The following is an 18,113-nucleotide window of genomic DNA, read 5'->3' as shown; positions in this document are numbered from 1 at the left end:
GTAAGTATGTAATCAAAACATTATGTGACTGGCATGCTGTAATTAAGCAATAATACATGAGACCAAGTAAATGAGTGAACATGGTCTGAATTCGAATGTGGACTGTGATTACCATGAATACTTCCTGCAATGCGGCTCTATAAACGTTTATTTTCTCATGACCCTCTGCACATATTTATATTGACTTATAATTACATAAGCATGAGATATATCATCATTCTTATTCCCATAGCTATGCGTTCAATGACAAGTGGCCTATGAAGTGTATAATGGGATGTGATCTTTAATGTCCTGCCTGCCTTATTTCAATGGTTCACCCACATTGACCTCCTCCCTTTATAGATTTGTGTCATCTTTTCTCTGTTGAAAATCACAGATAAGCCAGTTCTTCTGTAGAAGGCAGACGCTTGTCAAGGAGAGTGGGATCAGAGTCTCTTGACCTCCACAGATTACTCCCATGCCTTGCCATTGTGCATGTACAATTTACTGTTGACTTACCCTGTGGAGGGAGGTGGGAGCCCTTGAATCTTGAATATCAGATTTTCTTTCTTACATGATGAAACCTTCTCCCCAGACCTAAAGAAATAATAATGTAGCTCATTGACTTCAGCAAACCCTTCCATTGTTTGGTACAGTACTTAATCTGACATAACTGACAACTAAATGACACAGTATATTTTTAAGCATTTAAATATTAGGCATTACACCATTAGTTCAGTAGCGAATCTGTATCCTGTTTTGTTAATGAGGCTCTAAACAAGATTACTTACAAAATAACCATAGTTTAGAAAGGACACACAGGCAGTGCCTTTTCCCTTCTTGGCTGGAAAAGGCTCTCACAGTAAGACTGTACTAACAGTGACTTCATGTTACCCATTGTAATTTGTTCCAGTTCTTTTTGTCCCATTATAAATCAATCTTCTCTAATTCAAGCCATTGTCCTCTACATTTTGAAGAAGCATGACGCAGGTTTTCCTTCAAGGATGAATGAAAGCTACTCCCTCGATGCCTGAATTGTGGAAATGAGATTTGACACACACTGTGTTTATTAGAAAAGCAACATAGAAACAATGATAATGACTTAACAAATAGTTACAGTACATTACATAAAACATCTAGCTATGATTTTTACATCTCATGTAAATTATTAACAAGTCACACATGGCCTATAATGAATACTGTAAAGGTCCCAGAGAGCATCTACAGACCTCAAAGGAAACTACACATTATACACATTCAATACAGTCTGTTACATAATAGTGCCTCTTTCATCTATGTGCACGAGATCCTGTGAACTGTGAATGTTAATGTAGGTCGGGTTATATGTCGAAGGTGTTGACATACTCCTCCAGAGGACATCTCTCATCCTCCCATCTACTGTTTCTCCCCTCAACAGAGGAAAGATCCACAAAGCTTTGTCAGCAGAATAAGGAGGAGCCACATCTGCAAGGATGTTTCCTTCCCCTGCAGCAAAGCATATTTTAGCACCTCTGCAAACCGTCTCTATAATGTTCCGCTCAAATACAAAATGAGGGCTGAAGCCTTTGACAAGTAACTGAAAACAAATGTGATGATAGACGGACAACCCATCCCACTATCATGTTTTTTTTCTTCCGGTAAAGCCAATAATGGAGCGCTATCAGGTTTCGGCTAGGATTCCCAAGGAGAAAACTCCACTGTGCTTTATGAAACTCATATATCAGAGGTAATAGATTGCAAAACTTGCCTGGGTTAGCGTGTCCTCTGTTTACACAATGACATAAGGAAGCAAAACAGAAGGGAAGGCATAATCCTACCTGGATGTCCTTCAGAATTACACACACAATGCTGGAATCTATTTTTGAAAATGAGTCCGTTGTGTTAATCCATAACCCACTTAATGTACATTTGCATGCATGGATATAGGTGCAACTACACACACATCTGTAGTGTTAGAGAAGTGGCAGGTAGTGCTGTTGATCAGTACCTTGGATGAGAGTAATAGATCCGTTTAGCGTTAATCAATGTCGCTCACAGGCTCATTGAGCAGTGCACTCAGCATCCTGCTTTTGTGTCAGAGATCCTTTTAATCTAATTGGACATTAAACTCCTGTCATTATTCCTCATGCTCTGAGACTTATTTATGGTTCTCCTGCTTGCTTGTCTTTTCCTTTTCATTACAGCATGCCAGTCTACATCAGCAAACTCATTAAAGGAAATGAATCAAAGGAGAAAGCTGATGTGTGGCTGAAAAGTGTAATTTAATAAATGTGTGTTGGGCTTCAGTGCTCAGCACATCATTCATGTTGTTTACGGGCTGTAATGTTAGCAGGTGAGGGCACTTTAATAATAAAGGCCTTTCACAAAGGCAAACATCAGCGCTGCATTTTAACACAGGCTCCTATAGGGAGTGACAGGATTATCAATGCTCAATGCTGTCAGCAGGAATGTTGTCCTGTTGGTATAGAAACATGAAGAGATATTTCTCAGTCTAACTTATTTTCAGTCTAACTTTTGATAGACATAATCTTATACTCCCTTTAAACATAATACGTTGGATTAAAAAACAATTGAAGCCACCCTTGCTGAAATCAATAGAATAAGAGGTTATGCTGCTATAGACTTACTTTGTCTAGTATTACTAGTAGCTTATGGTTGGATAGACAGTGCTGTGTAACTGACATTGCTGAGTTAGTTCAATGTCTTCATGACTCCTCACCGTTGTACCATTATTATTATATATATATATAAAAATATGTATTCTATTACCATCATCTTCTAATTGGTCATATTGGCTGCTGTTCAGCTATTCCACTAGTCTTGCTTTAAAGCGGCACTGATACACTTTTTATATAAATTTGGTAACTTGAACATACAAGTACAAAGAAATCTAATTTCGACTTTGCTGTCACCCTCCACTCTACAGGCATTTTTGTGTATTTCAGCTGATTGTTTTTGTTTCATGGCTCAAAACGGCATTTAATGAAAAGTTAGCACCTAGCTGGTGAAGTTAGCTATATTTTTGGACAGCTAAAGAGCCAGATTACTTTTCCTCAGGAGTTGGTGGAGACCTGTTACGACCCTGGGTCGTTAGGTCATGTGTGTGGACATTTTTCCCTCCTGTGTCTATGAGTGCGTGTGTGCGTGTGTGTGCGTGTGTGTGTGTGTGTGTGTGTGTGTGTGTGTGTGCGTGCGCGCGTGCGCAACAGGTGGTGCCCGTTAAGCTGATTAGCTACCTTCAACCTGCTGATTGGTCCACCTGAAGAAGAGAGGATATTTAACTGCAGCCGTGCAGTTCCTCGGCCTCTCTCCGACTAGACTTCTCCTACTCCCAACACACATCTGCGCTGCGATGTCTGTCCTGTTACACTGATTGCTTAGTTATACCGTATGCCGGTCCTTTCTCCCGTGTAGTGAGAAAAGCTACTAAACCTGTCTTTGTTAGACACGCTTTATTTATTTTGCTTAGGAGTGCAAAACCCTTTCTTTTTTCCTTCTGGATAATTCGTTTTCTCCTGTTTTTTGCATTAGAGTAGGTAAGATTTTAGTAAGTTTATTTTTCTCATTTGATAGGTAAGATTTTGTGTTAAAAGCTTTCTTTGTTTTGTGGTTTTGCTACTCCGGTGTGTAATAATTTTGGGTAAATAAATTTACCAAACGTTTTGGCGTCCATGTTCTTGGGAGTGGGGAGAGTGCATTTTATGCTGCTCCTAGGTTCCCCAAGGTCTGGGCGTAACATATTTGGGGGCTCGTTCATCCGGTCTTTCTGTTCTTGTCGTCGGGTGAGCATGGCTATTTCCTATTCTCGTACATTCTATGTTTCTGGTTGACAGTTTGTCTGTTTGGAATTCACAATGGAGAGTCAATTAGAATTGTTTACTCAGGAACCCTCCATTGAGATACTAGATAACTGCACGGTAGCAGATTTAGTGTTAATTGCACAGTTCTATGATGTGTTTGTGCCTACAAAAACAAAAAAACAGGAGTTAAAAGACCTGTTGTATGCAAAACTAGTTGAAAAGGGTGTGTTTGAGGAGAAAGTTCACACACATGAAGTGGATGATCTGGCAGGTTTGTCCGCCCCACTCCAAGGCCTGCCTTCTCAAGCTGGGATGTCGGTAGAGGAGCTACAGTTGACTCTGCGCATCAGGGAGATAGAGCTGAGACACAAGGAGCTGGAGGTGGAAGCCATGCATATACGGGTTAAAGCTCTGGAGATAGAGCGGGGAGTCGCTCTACCTTCCAGTTCATCACCTACCCATAGACCACACACACAAATCCCCATGATGAAAGTTTTGATGTGAGTAGGCACATAACATTAGTCCCACCGTTCAGGGAAACAGAGGTAGACACATACTTTAATGCCTTTCAACGCATCGCTGGTATGCCACAGAGAGTGTGGCCTCTGTTGTTGCATTGCAAATTCGTTGGTAAAGCTCAGGAAGTTTGCAATGCCCTGACTGTTGAGGAGAGCCTCGATTACGAAATTGTTAAGACCACAGTCCTTCGAGCGTATGAATTAGTACCGGAGGCGTACAGACATAAATGTAGGAATGGTAAAAAGGGTGTCAACCAGACCTACGTGGAATTTGCGAGAGGAAAAGGTGGCCTTTTTGATCGGTGGTGTCAAGCTAGCAAAGCCACGTCCAGGGAGGACATACGTGAGCTCATTCTTTTGGAAGAGTTTAAAAATCAACTGCCTGAGAAAATTGTCACCTATCTATATGAGCAGAAAGTTGTGTCACTTGCTGCTGCCGCGGTACTGGCAGATGAATTTGTGTTAACTCACAAAAATGTTTTTTTTCTTCCAGTTTGCCGTGATCCTGTGACAAGTGACAGAAGGCTAAAATCTCCTTCCCATGGTAGTGCCAAAGCAGCTGAGAGCAGGGAGTGCTATTACTGCAGTGAGCAAGGAAACCACATCGTCGACTGCCCTAGTCTAGAAAGGAAAGAGCAGTACGCAGGTAGGAAAACGCCATCCCCTATACATTTTCCAAATCGCACTCTGTAAAGAACGTTGCATCAAACGTGGAGGATAGCGCTATTGATGAGGCGTTCAAGCCTTTTATTTCGCAGGGTTCTGTGTCTTTGAGAAGTGAGGGAAAACAAATTCCCATCACAATTCTGAGGGACACAGGTGCTAAGCAGTCGATTATTCGTGGTGGTGTCCTGCCGTTCTCAGCTCAGTCGTATAGTGGGACAGACATTTTGGCATGGGGGGTTAAACTAAATGTTTTGCGTGCGCCCGTGCATTTTGTTCAGTTGTCGTCCAAATTTATTTCTGGTGTGGTTAAGGTGGCTGTGCGTTCCCAGTTGCCAATTAACGGTGTTGATCTGATCCTGGGTAATGATTTGGCTGGGAAGAAAGTTTTTCCGTCACCCGAAGTGGTTAATGATCCAGCTATGATCACATGTGTGTCTGAGTCCACTGCGTTGGATTCGGTTCAGCTGTTACCTGTGTGTGCTGTAACTTGTGCCATGTCCCGAAAACTAGGTGACGTAGTGGATCTGAGTGACTCTTTTATGAGTGACTCCGATCCACTGAACCCACTGGCAGAGGGTCAAGAGAAAATATCTGTTTCCATAGAGCTTCAGCCTGACGACAAACCCCTTCAACTTTCAGTGGATAAAGATCAGTTGATTAAAGCACAGAAATCTGATAGTACATTGTCGTCCTGCCTGTCCTTTGAAAATGACAAAACGGGTGAAAGATCAGTGTCTTACGTATTTGATGATGGTGTTCTGATGCGCCGCTGGTCGCCTAGCTCAGGTTGTACGCAGGAGTCTGGGTACCAAATTCTAGTTCCACAGCCGTTTCGTTTACAAGTGCTGAGTTTGGCACATGATCATACTCTCTCCGGTCATTTAGGAGTCTGGAAAATCTACCAGCGGGTTCTCCGTTATTTTTTCCGGCCTGGACTTTCAATCAGACGTTGCTAAATTCTGTCGTTCTTGCCATACCTGTCAGATGTCTGATAAGTCAAACCAGGCAATTCCAAAAGCCCCTCTTAGACCGATCCCCGTCATGGGAGAGCCTTTTGAGCATGTTATTATTGACTGTGTCAGGCCGTTACCTAAAACAAAATCCGGTAATCAATACATTCTTACGGTGATGTGCGCTGCTATTCGTTACCCGGAGGCGGTACCGCTGCGTTCGTTAAAGGCTCGCTCTGTTGTGAAAGCGTTGGTAAAGTTTTTCTCCACGTTTGGCCTCCCAAAAAACATCCAAAGTGACCAGGGATCGAATTTTATGTCCAAAGTATTCGCGCAGGTCATGCCAGAGCTAGATATCAAACACCGTACGTCAAGTGCGTACCATCCAGAGAGTCAAGGCGCGTTAGAAAGGTTCCATCAGACGCTAAAAAGCATGCTTCGCAAATTTTGCACCGAAAATAATCGTGAGTGGGATGAGGGTTTACCGTTGTTGTTGTTCGCTATAAGAGAGACGGTACAGGAATCTTTAGGATTCAGTCCGGCCGATTTGGTTTTTGGCCACACTGTGCGTGGCCCGCTGCGTCTGAGGGAGAACTGGCTCTCCGATAAGTTAAAGAAAAAAGACAACATTTTGGACTTTGTCAGTTCATTTAAAGAAAGGCTACATCATGCTTGTGGTTTGGCCCGTGAGTCACTCCGGACCTCCCAGTCTAAGATGAAATCCCGATATGACAAAAAGACAGTTGCGCGGGAGTTTCAAATCGGTGACCAGGTATTCGTTCTGCTACCCGTTGTTGGTTCGGCCCTTCAAGCAAAGTTTTCCGGCCCGTATGACGTGGGCCGTAAACTCAGTGGAACGGATTATATGATCCGTACTCCGGATCGTAGAAAGAAAACTCGGGTGTGTCACATAAACATGCTAAAAATTTACGTTGATCGTGAAAGTAGCTCCGATGGTAGCGCCTATTGCCTCTGTGTGTCTCACTCAGCCACCTATCGCTTCTGTGTCTGTTACTCAACCACCTTACAGCCCCAGTGATGACGGGCTGAGTGACAGGCGCGCTTCGGTGTCCTGTGCGCGCCTCGGTGTCCTGTGCGCGCCTCGGTAATTCAGCCATATTGTCCGATCTTAATGAACATATAAAAAATCTGCCTTACTCGCCCCGGGCTGATATTTGCAGGCTCATTGAAAATGATCCGAGTTTGTTTGGGGAAGCTCCTACTCAAACGACTGTATTGGCTCATGATATTGAGGTAGGCGAACACAAGCCTATTAAGCAGCATGCCTATCGTGTCAACCCGGCTAAACGAGAATTGATGCGTCAGGAAGTGAAGTATCTCGTTGAACACGGTCTCGCCGTTCCAAGCAATAGCCCGTGGAGTTCCCCATCGCTGTTGGTCCCTAAGCCGGATAAGACGCCGCGTTTTTGTAACGATTAACGTAAATTAAATGCCGTTACTAAACCAGATTCCTTCCCGCTTCCACGGATGGATGACTGTGTGGACCGTGTGGGTTCTGCTAAATATGTCACAAAGTTGGACCTCCTAAAGGGATGTTGGCAGGTTCCCCTCACTAAGTGTGCTGCTGAAATCAGTGCATTTGTCACACCAGACTGTTTTCTGGAGTACACGGTTATGCCGTTTGGGTTGAGAAATGCACCTGCCACTTTCCAGCGGCTGATGAACAGGGTTTTATGTGGGGTTGGGAACTGCGAAGTTTATCTGGATGATATTGTGGCCTATTCATATACCTGGCTTGAGTATCTGAAGACTCTGAGTGAAATATTTGATCGTTTGCGTTCAGCTTCCCTCACACTCAATTTGGCTAAATGTGAGTTTGGGAAGGCTATAGTGACGTATTTGGGTAAGTGGGACAAGGTCAGGTCTGCCCTGTGGCTGTTAAAGTACAGGCTGTTATAGATGTCCCACCCCCCCAGACGTGCCGTGAGCTCCAACGTTTTTTGGGGATGGCTGGTTATTATCGCGGTTTTTGCAGAAATTTCTCTGATATTGTGGCTCCCTTGACGGGTTTAGCAAGTCCTAAAGTCCCTTTCCGGTGGTCATCGTTATGTCAGTTGGCTTTCGAGGCCGCAAAGGCGGTTCTCTGCAGTGCCCCGGTACTTGCTGCTCCAAACTTCACCCGCCCTTTTAAGTTGGAGGTAGACGCGAGTGCACTAGGTGCGGGCGCAGTACTTCTGCAGGAGGATGAGCGGGACATTGATCATCCGGTCTGTTACTTCTCGAAGAAGTTCAAGAAACACCAGCTTCATTACAGCACCATCGAAAAAGAGGCACTGGCTTTACTTTTGGCGTTACAGCACTTCGAGGTATATATAGGTCGAGTTCTGTGCCAACTGTGATTTTCTCTGATCACAATCCTCTCGTGTTTCTATCTCGGATGCAGAACAGCAACCACCGCCTTATGCGTTGGTCCCTTTTGCTACAGGATTTTAACGTCCAAATTTGCCACAAGAAGGGGGTTGATAATGTTATGGCTGATGCTCTGTCCAGGTCCCTGTGAATCTAACATTTCTTTAGGGGGAAATGTTTGATTTTTAGTTGGGGGGGGTGTTACGACCCTGGGTCGTTAGGTCATGTGTGTGGACATTTTTCCCTCCTGTGTCTGAGTGTGTGTGTGTGTGAGCAACAGGTGGTGCCCGTTAAGCTAATTGGCTACCTTCAACCTGCTGATTGGTCCACCTGAAGAAGAGAGGATATTTAACTGCAGCCGTGCAGTTCCTCGGCCTCTCTCCGACTAGACTTCTCCTACTCCCAACAAACATCTGCGCTGCGATGTCTGTGCTGTTACACTGATTTCTTAGTTATATCGTATGCCGGTCCTTTCTCCCGTGTTGTGAGAGAAGCTACTAAACCTGTCTTTGTTAGAAAAGCTTTATTTATTTTGCTTAGGAGTGCAAAACCCTTTCTTTTTTCCTTCTGGATAATTCGTTTTCTCCTGTTTTTTGCATTAGAGTAGGTAAGATTTTGTACGTTTTATTTTTCTCATTTGATAGTTAAGATTTTGTGTTGAAAGCTTTCTTTGTTTTGTGGTTTTGCTACTCCGGTGTGTAATAATTTTGGGTAAATAAATTTACCAAACGCTTTCTCTGTTTTGGCATCCGTGTTCTTGGGAGTGGGGAGAGTGCATTTTATGCTGCGCCTAGGTTCCCCTAGGTCTGGGCGTAACATTATGGTTGGATAGACAGTGCTGTGTAACTGACATTGCTGAGTTAGCTCAATGTCTTCATGACTCCTCACCGTTGTACCATTATTATAATATATATATATAAAAATATGTATTCTATTACCATCCTCTTCTAATTGGTCATATTGGCTGCTGTTCAGCTATTCCACTAGTTTTGCTTTAAAGTGGCACTGATACACTTTTTATATACATTTGGTAACTTGAACATACAAGTACACAAAAATCTGATTTCAACTTTGCTGTCACCCTCCACTCTACAGGCATTTTTGTGTATTTCAGCTGATTGTTTTGGTTTCATGGCTCAAAATGGCATTCAATGAAAAGTTAGCACCTAGCTGGTGAAGTTAGCTATGTTTTGGACAGCTAAAGAGCCAGATTACTTTTCCTCCGGAGTTGGTGGAGACCAAAGCAGAGATAGAAGGAGAGTGAATATTGGATTTAAGAGTGCAGGGCCAACTTGTGGCCCCACGCAAAGTTATATGATGAGGCCCTCTGTGTCGCGAGCATCGACGGGACGGGGAGGGTGCTAGTGGAACCTCGCAGCGGCGAAACTGTGCAGCGCCTACACTAATTGCGCCGTATAAGCGCATAGTTGTGCCAGATTTGCAGCTCCGTTGAGGCTCCGTTGAGGCTCCTTCTACGAGATGAGGCCGCCTCCACGAGATCAGGCCCCCTCCGCGCGGTGAGGCCCCACGCAGCCTGCGTGATCTGCCTGTAGGGAGGGTCTGCCCTGCAGGGTAGATAGAAACGTGACTAAAAGTTAATGCTCAATGTCTGCTGGGTGTAACATATTGGCCTTATTAACTTTATTAGGTGTTTATATGTCAATGTTGGGTTTTAACTAGCTCTGTTGCACGCCCTCGAGTGGCAAAAGCTACTTTAAATTCACTATACGTCCACTTCATATGTAATTTATATAATCTTACAAATGATTCTGATATGAAAGGTTCTTATAAAGCACTGGTGTCCTGTGAGAAATGTGGCGGTATACTTAGTCGGACTCTAGCCGTTAGTTGTTAGTCTGTTACGGACACAATATATAGTTTTAAAGCTGTGGCAGATGAGGCAACGCGCTGAGGAAGAAAGCGACAATTGCAAAGCTTTAGGGTCTTAGGAGATTCCCCAGTCATTACTGTGTGCATAGCTGCCGGAGAATACCTCTTCATGGGTGTTTAAGCAAGCACTTTAAATGGAAATATACTTGACACGTTAAGAGATGTAATCATTGCGTATTTGAATCTGACTCAGTTCTCCCCTAAATGTCTCTGTGTAACTCCCTATCTCTCTTGTCATTCGCTGATGCTTTCTCACCTTTTCTGTGTTTCTCTCCAGTTCACTTTATTTCTCTCTCGCTCTAACCACCCACTCATTCCACCGTTTAGAATTACTTGTGTTTTTCACCGCATCCTTGCATTTTATGATCTGTTAGTGTTGCTCTTGATGTGTGTTCATTTCTCAGAAAATGTGAATGTGGGTTCTTTTATATGAAGGATTTAAGTTATTTAGTCGAAAATTAGTATTCTTGCTTCTGCTCTTAGTTATTTGCTATTTTATGAATATAAATGTGTTTTGTGCTCAAAGCAAGGTTATTTCTTGTTTTCATGAAATATCTTGAACATGCTCAGAAGTGTGGATGAATGGAAAAAATAATCAAGTGGAATATTTGAAAATCCATTCAATTGGTTGTTTTTGAGTGAGGTTTGCCTTACTTCACCTTAGTGAGGTTTGCCTTACTATATAAAAAGCCAATGATTTCTAAGTACAATTACTTTACCCTCTTTACTCTTACCCCTTTAATCATCAGATGTGCTCTTAATGAACATATCATTGATGTCTAAATTTGCTTGGGTTGATGTTTGAACTCCAGTTTACTATAGGAGATAAAAAAAGGGTCCTCCACATATTCTTAATAGATTTTTCTTTAAATGTTAGCATTACATCATTATATTTTACTGTGTTCGTTTACCTTTCTATATAGGTTTTTATTGCTGCCGCATCTCCCTCGTCCTTCATCACAATCTGTTCACTCATTACAACAATTACAGCCTGTGAACATTTCATTAACCTAATATGTCTTGGCTGGGGCATACACCATTATTGTGCTGAGCCTACTGTTTTCCTCACACTCTCATAGCACTAACCCCCCCCCCCCCCTCCTGCTAGCCTCACCCGGTGCTGTCAGCTGAAAAGCAGCAAAATAAATGTTGTGTTTGTCCTGTGCCTTCTTCACAAATTAACTTATGAGAGCTACCTTGTACAGCCGCTAAAGATGGCATTGATTTAGATTTGTTCTGCATAGCATTAGTGTTCAGTTTTTTTGTTCATTTTGTGCTTGAACAAAGTGGTGTATTCAAATATTTGAAATCTCCTCTTTGATTGCTCTTATATTTTGTGCATGATGTACTGAATGGAGCTGTGATTTTTGCAGTTACATTTGCAAGGCAAAATGTCTCTTCTATTCCCTGGCTTTATAAAACACAGCCATGCGGCGATGAATGGTGTTCTTGTAAGAGCTACTCCTTTGTTCTCTTCCTGTGATGGCCTGTCATTTGGACTTGGCTTTGCTTGGAACAGTCTGTTCCGCATTAACTGCTTGAGAGGTCAAACTAGCTTGATCATTAGCCTTCAAATCAAATCAAGTTTTATTTATATAGCCCATTTATAAACGATTTTTGGTCGAGCCAAAGTGCTGTACATATAATAAAAATAGCCTACAGTAGAGACACTTTACAGATAATACAATAGCACAGATTGTTCAGAATATCAGTATGAGAAAAACGACACCCTCTATCTAAGGATAGAGGGTCCTCAGGAGCTCAGTCTCCTGCCCACACCTTTTACATTTATTGGTTGTTATATTTATGTGCTTTTCCCCTCATTGTCATCCTCTTTATAGTTTGATAATGTTGCTCCTAAAATTAATGGTAAAGAAAAAAATACATGATCGTCCAAGAATTTATATTTGATCTATGAGAACAATAATTTTATTCAAATTGGAGAAAAACGCATCGTCCTTGCAGTATTTAATACATTAAATGTAACATGTATTAAAGTGATAAATCATTTGAAATAATGCTATTATATATTTTTGTGTCAGAAATGTATAAATCTAACGATATGGCTAACTATTTTCTCCTCTTCTCGGAGAATTGTGCCTATTGCCTCTTCTCCCTGTGCATGGTCAATCACTTTGCATGGGAAATTAATTCCATTATTAAACATGCCGCACTTCAGAAATTTCAATTACTGATGGCAGCATGAGGAGGAGAAACAAAGTAATGCATGCCTACTCTAATGCATGAATATTGTAGTAGGCCAAGAGAGTAATCATGGCCGATGGCTCCAGAAGTCAAGTGTCTCGAAGGTCCATTTATATACATGACTTCTGGCCAGATGGCCACCGCAGACAACAGGTCCATTTATGAAGTCTACTTATGCAGCCATCAAAAATTGAAATGTATTAAAATGGTCAAGAGTGTGACAACTAAGAGCTCAAAAAAAAAATGGCCACTCTATTTAATAGGGTTAAGAGGTATATTGGTTAATGCTACGTGAGTGGGCAGCTCTTTCACACCTGAATTAAACTGCTGACCTTTCTGCTGTTATTGCGAGAATTTGTGAGCAACAGAGCAACATTTCACACGGCCTGTTACCATGAGGTAAATTCGATTCTCTTTCAGAACACAAAGTGTTGAAATAAATGCTCAAGGTTCCAAAGATGTCTTTTGGGAAATTGCCAAAGCATAAACACAAGGGAACAAAGTGGTGCATTTTGACCCCTTAGAGGACAAACACTTACCACTGTTAATTTCCTCGCTTGCCATTTCCTCATGTTTTGCGGACTTGAGCACTCTTTGCAGTTGGGTAAAATGTCCCTTGTTGCCATCGAGCCATGAGTCTGAGGGGAAAAAAGGTCAAAGCAATTTATATGTGACACATAGAATTTGATCGCTTTGTCATCGCCTCGGGGGCCAAACCTGCTGCTCTCATAAGAATGACACACACACAGACATGCACACACAGATGTGTGCACACGTGAATGCACTACACACACACCCATGGAAACTGCCATCTGCATGAGAATGTGAGGAAACGATTTTGGTTTAGCCTGGCTGCATGCCTTTGATGTGTCTTTGTGTTCCGTGTGAAACAAGGCGAGCATCACAGCACAGAGGTCAAATATAGGACTGTTTTAAGATTATTCAGTAGACACATTTCTTCCAATGATCATTTACTAGTTTAAAAAGTATAACATGTTTTGCCTTTTACTTACAATGTTAATTTCTATCTCAGCATAGATCTAATGAGCCACCGGAGATAACAGATGCATATTTGGACTGCAATGGGAAATATTTGTGTGCAAAGTTAAAGCATAAGCAAGCTATAATATAATAAACTACTGAATTTCCCCACGGGGATTTATAAAGGTCCATCTTATCTTAATCAAATATAAGCATCTGGCATTAGTTTTTGTAGGGATAATTTGACATTTTGGGAAAAAACATATTGGCTTTTTAGTGGAGAGAGTTAGATGCAAACATTATATCATATCTACTTTACGTTTGAAATAAAATACATTACATTTAAATACTGAAAACATAAATAATAATGTATTTTATGATGCATCAACTGATTTTTAAAATCATTACATTTGGGAAGAGGCAAATTTAAGATATTTTTAAATCAGCTGAAGAATAGTGTCATTTTTTGTTTCTGCTAATAGACCTACACCACTTGTAAATCTTCTATCTCATGCATTTGAAGCGTTGTGTATGCTGTTTCAAACAATCTCTGCTCTACAAAAACTGTAGCTGTATACTCCTATAGCTCAATACACCAAAATGTCAAGATACTGGAGGGCAGACCCAAAAATGAAGACCTCAGGTAAGATGGTGGCAAGGCATGTCTGCTGCAAGTGTACTATAATAGATTAAATTGTCCCGATGTGTCATTATTTATTGTACACATCTGCTTGGGTTACAGGAAACAAGGTATAGATGGGTGAGTAGGAAGACCGGGAGGCAGTAGCTGCCTCCATGAATACCCATCATTCCAGTTTCATAGTGATTTATGGAGAGCCTTGCCAAAGCAGGGGACTAATGACCTTCACACATAGTTATCAGAGGAAGATATCAGTGGACAGGGATTTCCGTATCACATCACTCTCCACCCTCAGGACCCCCAGTCCAGGCTGTGTGTGTGTGTGTGTGTGTCTGTGTGCAGGTGTGTATGTGTGTGTTGTTGACTAAAACTGACATTGAGCATGTCTTCGGGGCAGAGGAGCACTGCTGGTTGCATTCCGTGTGTGTGAGTCTGTCTGTGGGAATGCCAAACCAAGTGTTTATTCTGAGACCCTACAGATAAAAGCAGGGCCGGTCTTTGGCATAGGCGACATAGGAGGTCGCCTAGGGCGCCAGATCTGGGGGGGCGCTGCGCTGGTAGTTCTGGGAGGGAGACAAATATATTTGACTGTTTGGCTCATCCTAATTCTCAGCCTTGATGTAACAACATTCATAATTAAGTAAAGGTAACACCCTTTTCACCCCGGTTACACTTTTCATTTGCCCTGTACGATGGGCGCTGTAAGTGGTGAAAGTGGGGGATGTTGACTTATCAGGCGCCCGCAGCTCACAGCCAAAGTTCGAGCGAGCCTCCAAGCGAGCAAGAGAGAGAGAGAGGGCGCTCATCGGTACTGCGGATTGTTGTTGGATTGAGGCTGATAACTACAGCTCAGTGAGGTAAAGGACTTTGAGGGTTTAAATAGTTCACTTTAGTCTAAGTTATCTCAGTGTGTCTCAAACGGTTTGGTCACAATTTATGTAAACAAATATTTCCAAAGCACACCTTTATAATTATTAGGATAAATAAAAACAGGTTTGAAATAATTCCAATGTATACTATAGACAGTAAACCAAAAATATAGTTTAAAACCGGAGATATAAAAAAAAATGCATGAATAAATATGAACTATGTAAAATAAGATATAAATGAACAACAAAAATAAAATGTTACATTTATTTGTTATTGACTATGGTAGGACAAATCCCCTTTTATTAAAGGATCAGTTCACCCACATATTCACTGTCTTACTTTACCCTGTGGTGCTTTGCAGCGAGTTTTCTCTGTCTAGAGATTCGTTTTGTCTCAGCCGCTGCATAACAAAATAAGAATGTGGTGCGCAAAACATCATAAAATACATAAAACAACTTTGAACAAGGCTTCTTTCACTCAGCGAAATACAAAAACCTCAAACCACATTTATTTTTTATCAAAGGGCCATCTACAGTATAATGTATCAATCTGTGTTCAAAGTTGCTGTGAATACTTATTTTTCAACATCTGACCTCTTTCTTGTGCAACCAGCTAGCTATGTGTACCTGGTGGCATATTTGGTTTTCTGGTGTCTTCTTGGACAGAAACCTGGTTTGTGTGTGAGTCTGACTCTCGGTGATCCCGCTGGTTTTTGGCGTAGGAGTGCCTGCTGTGTCCTTGATGACTCCAGATGTTGTGTGTCATCCTGACTATGATTGTTGCTTTTCCTATTGCCAGTACATTTGCTCAGACTCTTTCAAAAAAAAAAATTCATTGCTCTTTCTTTTCTCAAAATGTCAAAGTACTTTTTAAGCCAACATAACAAAATCACTTTATTTTCAAAGGCAGGCTCTGGTCAAGGCTGGTTATATTTTAAAGTCGTTTTAAAAGTATGATCTGTATTCTGGCCAAATGGAAGCCATCTTTAAAGTATGTGAACGTTTTACATGTCCACAAGAAATTATACTTTACTTCTCCGGTTGTAGACTTATTTGTTTTTTTTGCCATTTCATTAAACTCACAGAACATGCTGATGACTTTATCTACCAATAAGCCATTAAAAGACTCATCTGTAAACCACTGTATGTATGACTTAACATCAGCCTCTTTTTCGTTTCAGCTGATCAAATTACATTTACCCTGCAGAGTCTTCATTTACACAATATAAATGTACATCACCAAATGCATTGTATTTATCCTTTCGGCTAACAGTGTTTTGGATGCACATCTTCCCTCATTTACATTTGTAGCACTTTTCTTTTACTCTACCTTTTTAAAATAGATGTACAAAGGTTTTAAACAAACCGCATGGTCTGTTTCTGGCCGAAACATCTTTATTAAAACCACAGTCGTCCCCTTAAGGACTGCCTAGTCTTCCCCGTCCAGGTGAAGCAAAACCTGGCACTTACTCCACTTCTGTCTCTAGACATCTCCAACAGTTTTTTCAATCTTTATAACTGCATTAAACGGTACTGCAAAACTGTGTGTCCCATTTGTCAGGCCTTTTTACTGGAGGCTCCTGGCGCTCCAGTCCACAGATCATGAACCCAATTAAAGGAGGTAATTTGTGCTAAATTTATTATGCCAAGGCTGGCCTGCCATTGGCTCAGAGCTCGTCAGGCCTCACCTTTATCACCCCTAATAGTGCAGCCTGGTCCCTGAGAGGTCTATGGCCATTTTTGTTATTGTTCCTTTGATTTATTTCTCTCATAGCACAGGAACTAGCCAGAGACTGCCCCCACTGCCCACTGAGAGTAAAATAAACTGCTTCTCCATTATGAGCTCTCTCATCCTCTGATGACAGTATTATGAAGGAGGAAGATGTACTGACTTATTCAACTGTAAAAACTGGCTCTCTGCTCGTCTGATAGCAGAATTTGATGGTAAAAAAAGCCAGTGGAATAGCGCACATGATATGCAATAGATTTTTACCTCTGTTACTATAAAACATAATATACTGCCATTAATATCTCAGCCATTACATATTCATCCCATTATACCTTTATTGTGTATTTCCACAAAGTATATATTAATCACGTCGCATGTGTTTGCATGAATTTGACGTTACATGTAATGGGCCAGTGATTTTTTGTCTGACACATTATCCGTAATGTTAACTTTCCTTTGATTGCCCCAGGATAGCTGTAGAGGCAGTGCTCGGAAGCAATCTCATGAATACAAGAGTTATTTAACAAATACCAAAACAGTCTGCTGCCCAGGAGGGGCGGAGACTAAAGTATTGTTCCATTTCAAGCCTGTCAGTCTGACTGATGACTTCTGGGCCTCACATCATCCCTCTCTTTCTTTTCATTGCATTTATGATTTGAAGTAGAGGAATTACAACACAGTCTCCTGCATTTATTTTTAATCCTCCTTTCACTGTCAACTGCAGGTAACTACTTTTTCCTCAGAAGGACATAAGCATTTGAAACCAATAGAAAAAAAAGAGTGCTTGTGCGTTTTAATCAATTCCTGTATTTGTGTATGCTTTATACAACTTCCAAACATGTCCGGGCATACCAAAGTGATTTAGATTTGTTCACTGCCCTTCAGTATTGCATGAAAATCAAAGACTTGAAACTAGCTTGAGATAGCGAAATCCATCACTGTGAACTTATTTCCTGGTTTTGTTTTTCCTCAAAGCTCCATATTCTCAGTGTGACCATGCATTGATTTGAAAAGTTTGCAAGTGTTGAGAAATCACATTTCATAACTGCTGAATAGTGTGTGTGGTGCGCTCGAAGTCTGATGTCTTTAAAGAGGATTTTAAAGTTATGATATAAAAGTATGACTTTCATAGCGAATGGTGCACTGTTTGGACACCTTTCACAATGATTTTTTTCATTAGCGTTTCTGACATTTCCAACAAAAAGCTCTCACAACAATAACACTCAATGTCCACTATGATGGATTACTGAACTCAGACTAGTTTCTGCAAGTAAAATGTGTTACTGTAAAGACTTGAACTAATGCCAAGGGCTGCCTGGAAGATTGGAACAATACTCTAATCTATCAAAAGCATTGTGGTATGCCAAAGAAGATTGGATATTTCATATTTTATTTATTATAAATGTGCCTAAAACACTGATATGGCTTTAATTCCTTTTTTCTTTTAAACATTTATGCCCGCTCAGATTTTACGTACCCTTCAAATAACATCCTGAACATATTTTATGTGTTTAAT

At 41.3% G+C, this 18,113-nt stretch overlaps 1 long non-coding RNA gene across 1 annotated transcript in view; it reads left to right on the top strand.

Moving 5' to 3' along the window:
* Positions 1-3,565: 3,565 nt before the first annotated feature.
* LOC307023864 overlaps positions 3,566-18,113 on the top strand; it is a 45,232-nt gene continuing 30,684 nt past the window's right edge. Inside the window, exons 1-2 of the long non-coding RNA XR_013803787.1 lie at positions 3,566-3,761; positions 4,791-4,943. This is a non-coding gene — a long non-coding RNA (uncharacterized lncRNA). The remainder of the gene's footprint in view (positions 3,762-4,790; positions 4,944-18,113) is intronic.

Source organism: Notothenia rossii (genome assembly GCF_949606895.1).
Source record: "Notothenia rossii genome assembly, chromosome: 11".
NCBI classification, from domain to species: domain Eukaryota; kingdom Metazoa; phylum Chordata; class Actinopteri; order Perciformes; family Nototheniidae; genus Notothenia; species Notothenia rossii.
The sequence above is the reverse complement of the archived record's forward strand: the minus strand, read 5'-3'. Positions and strand labels throughout refer to the sequence as shown.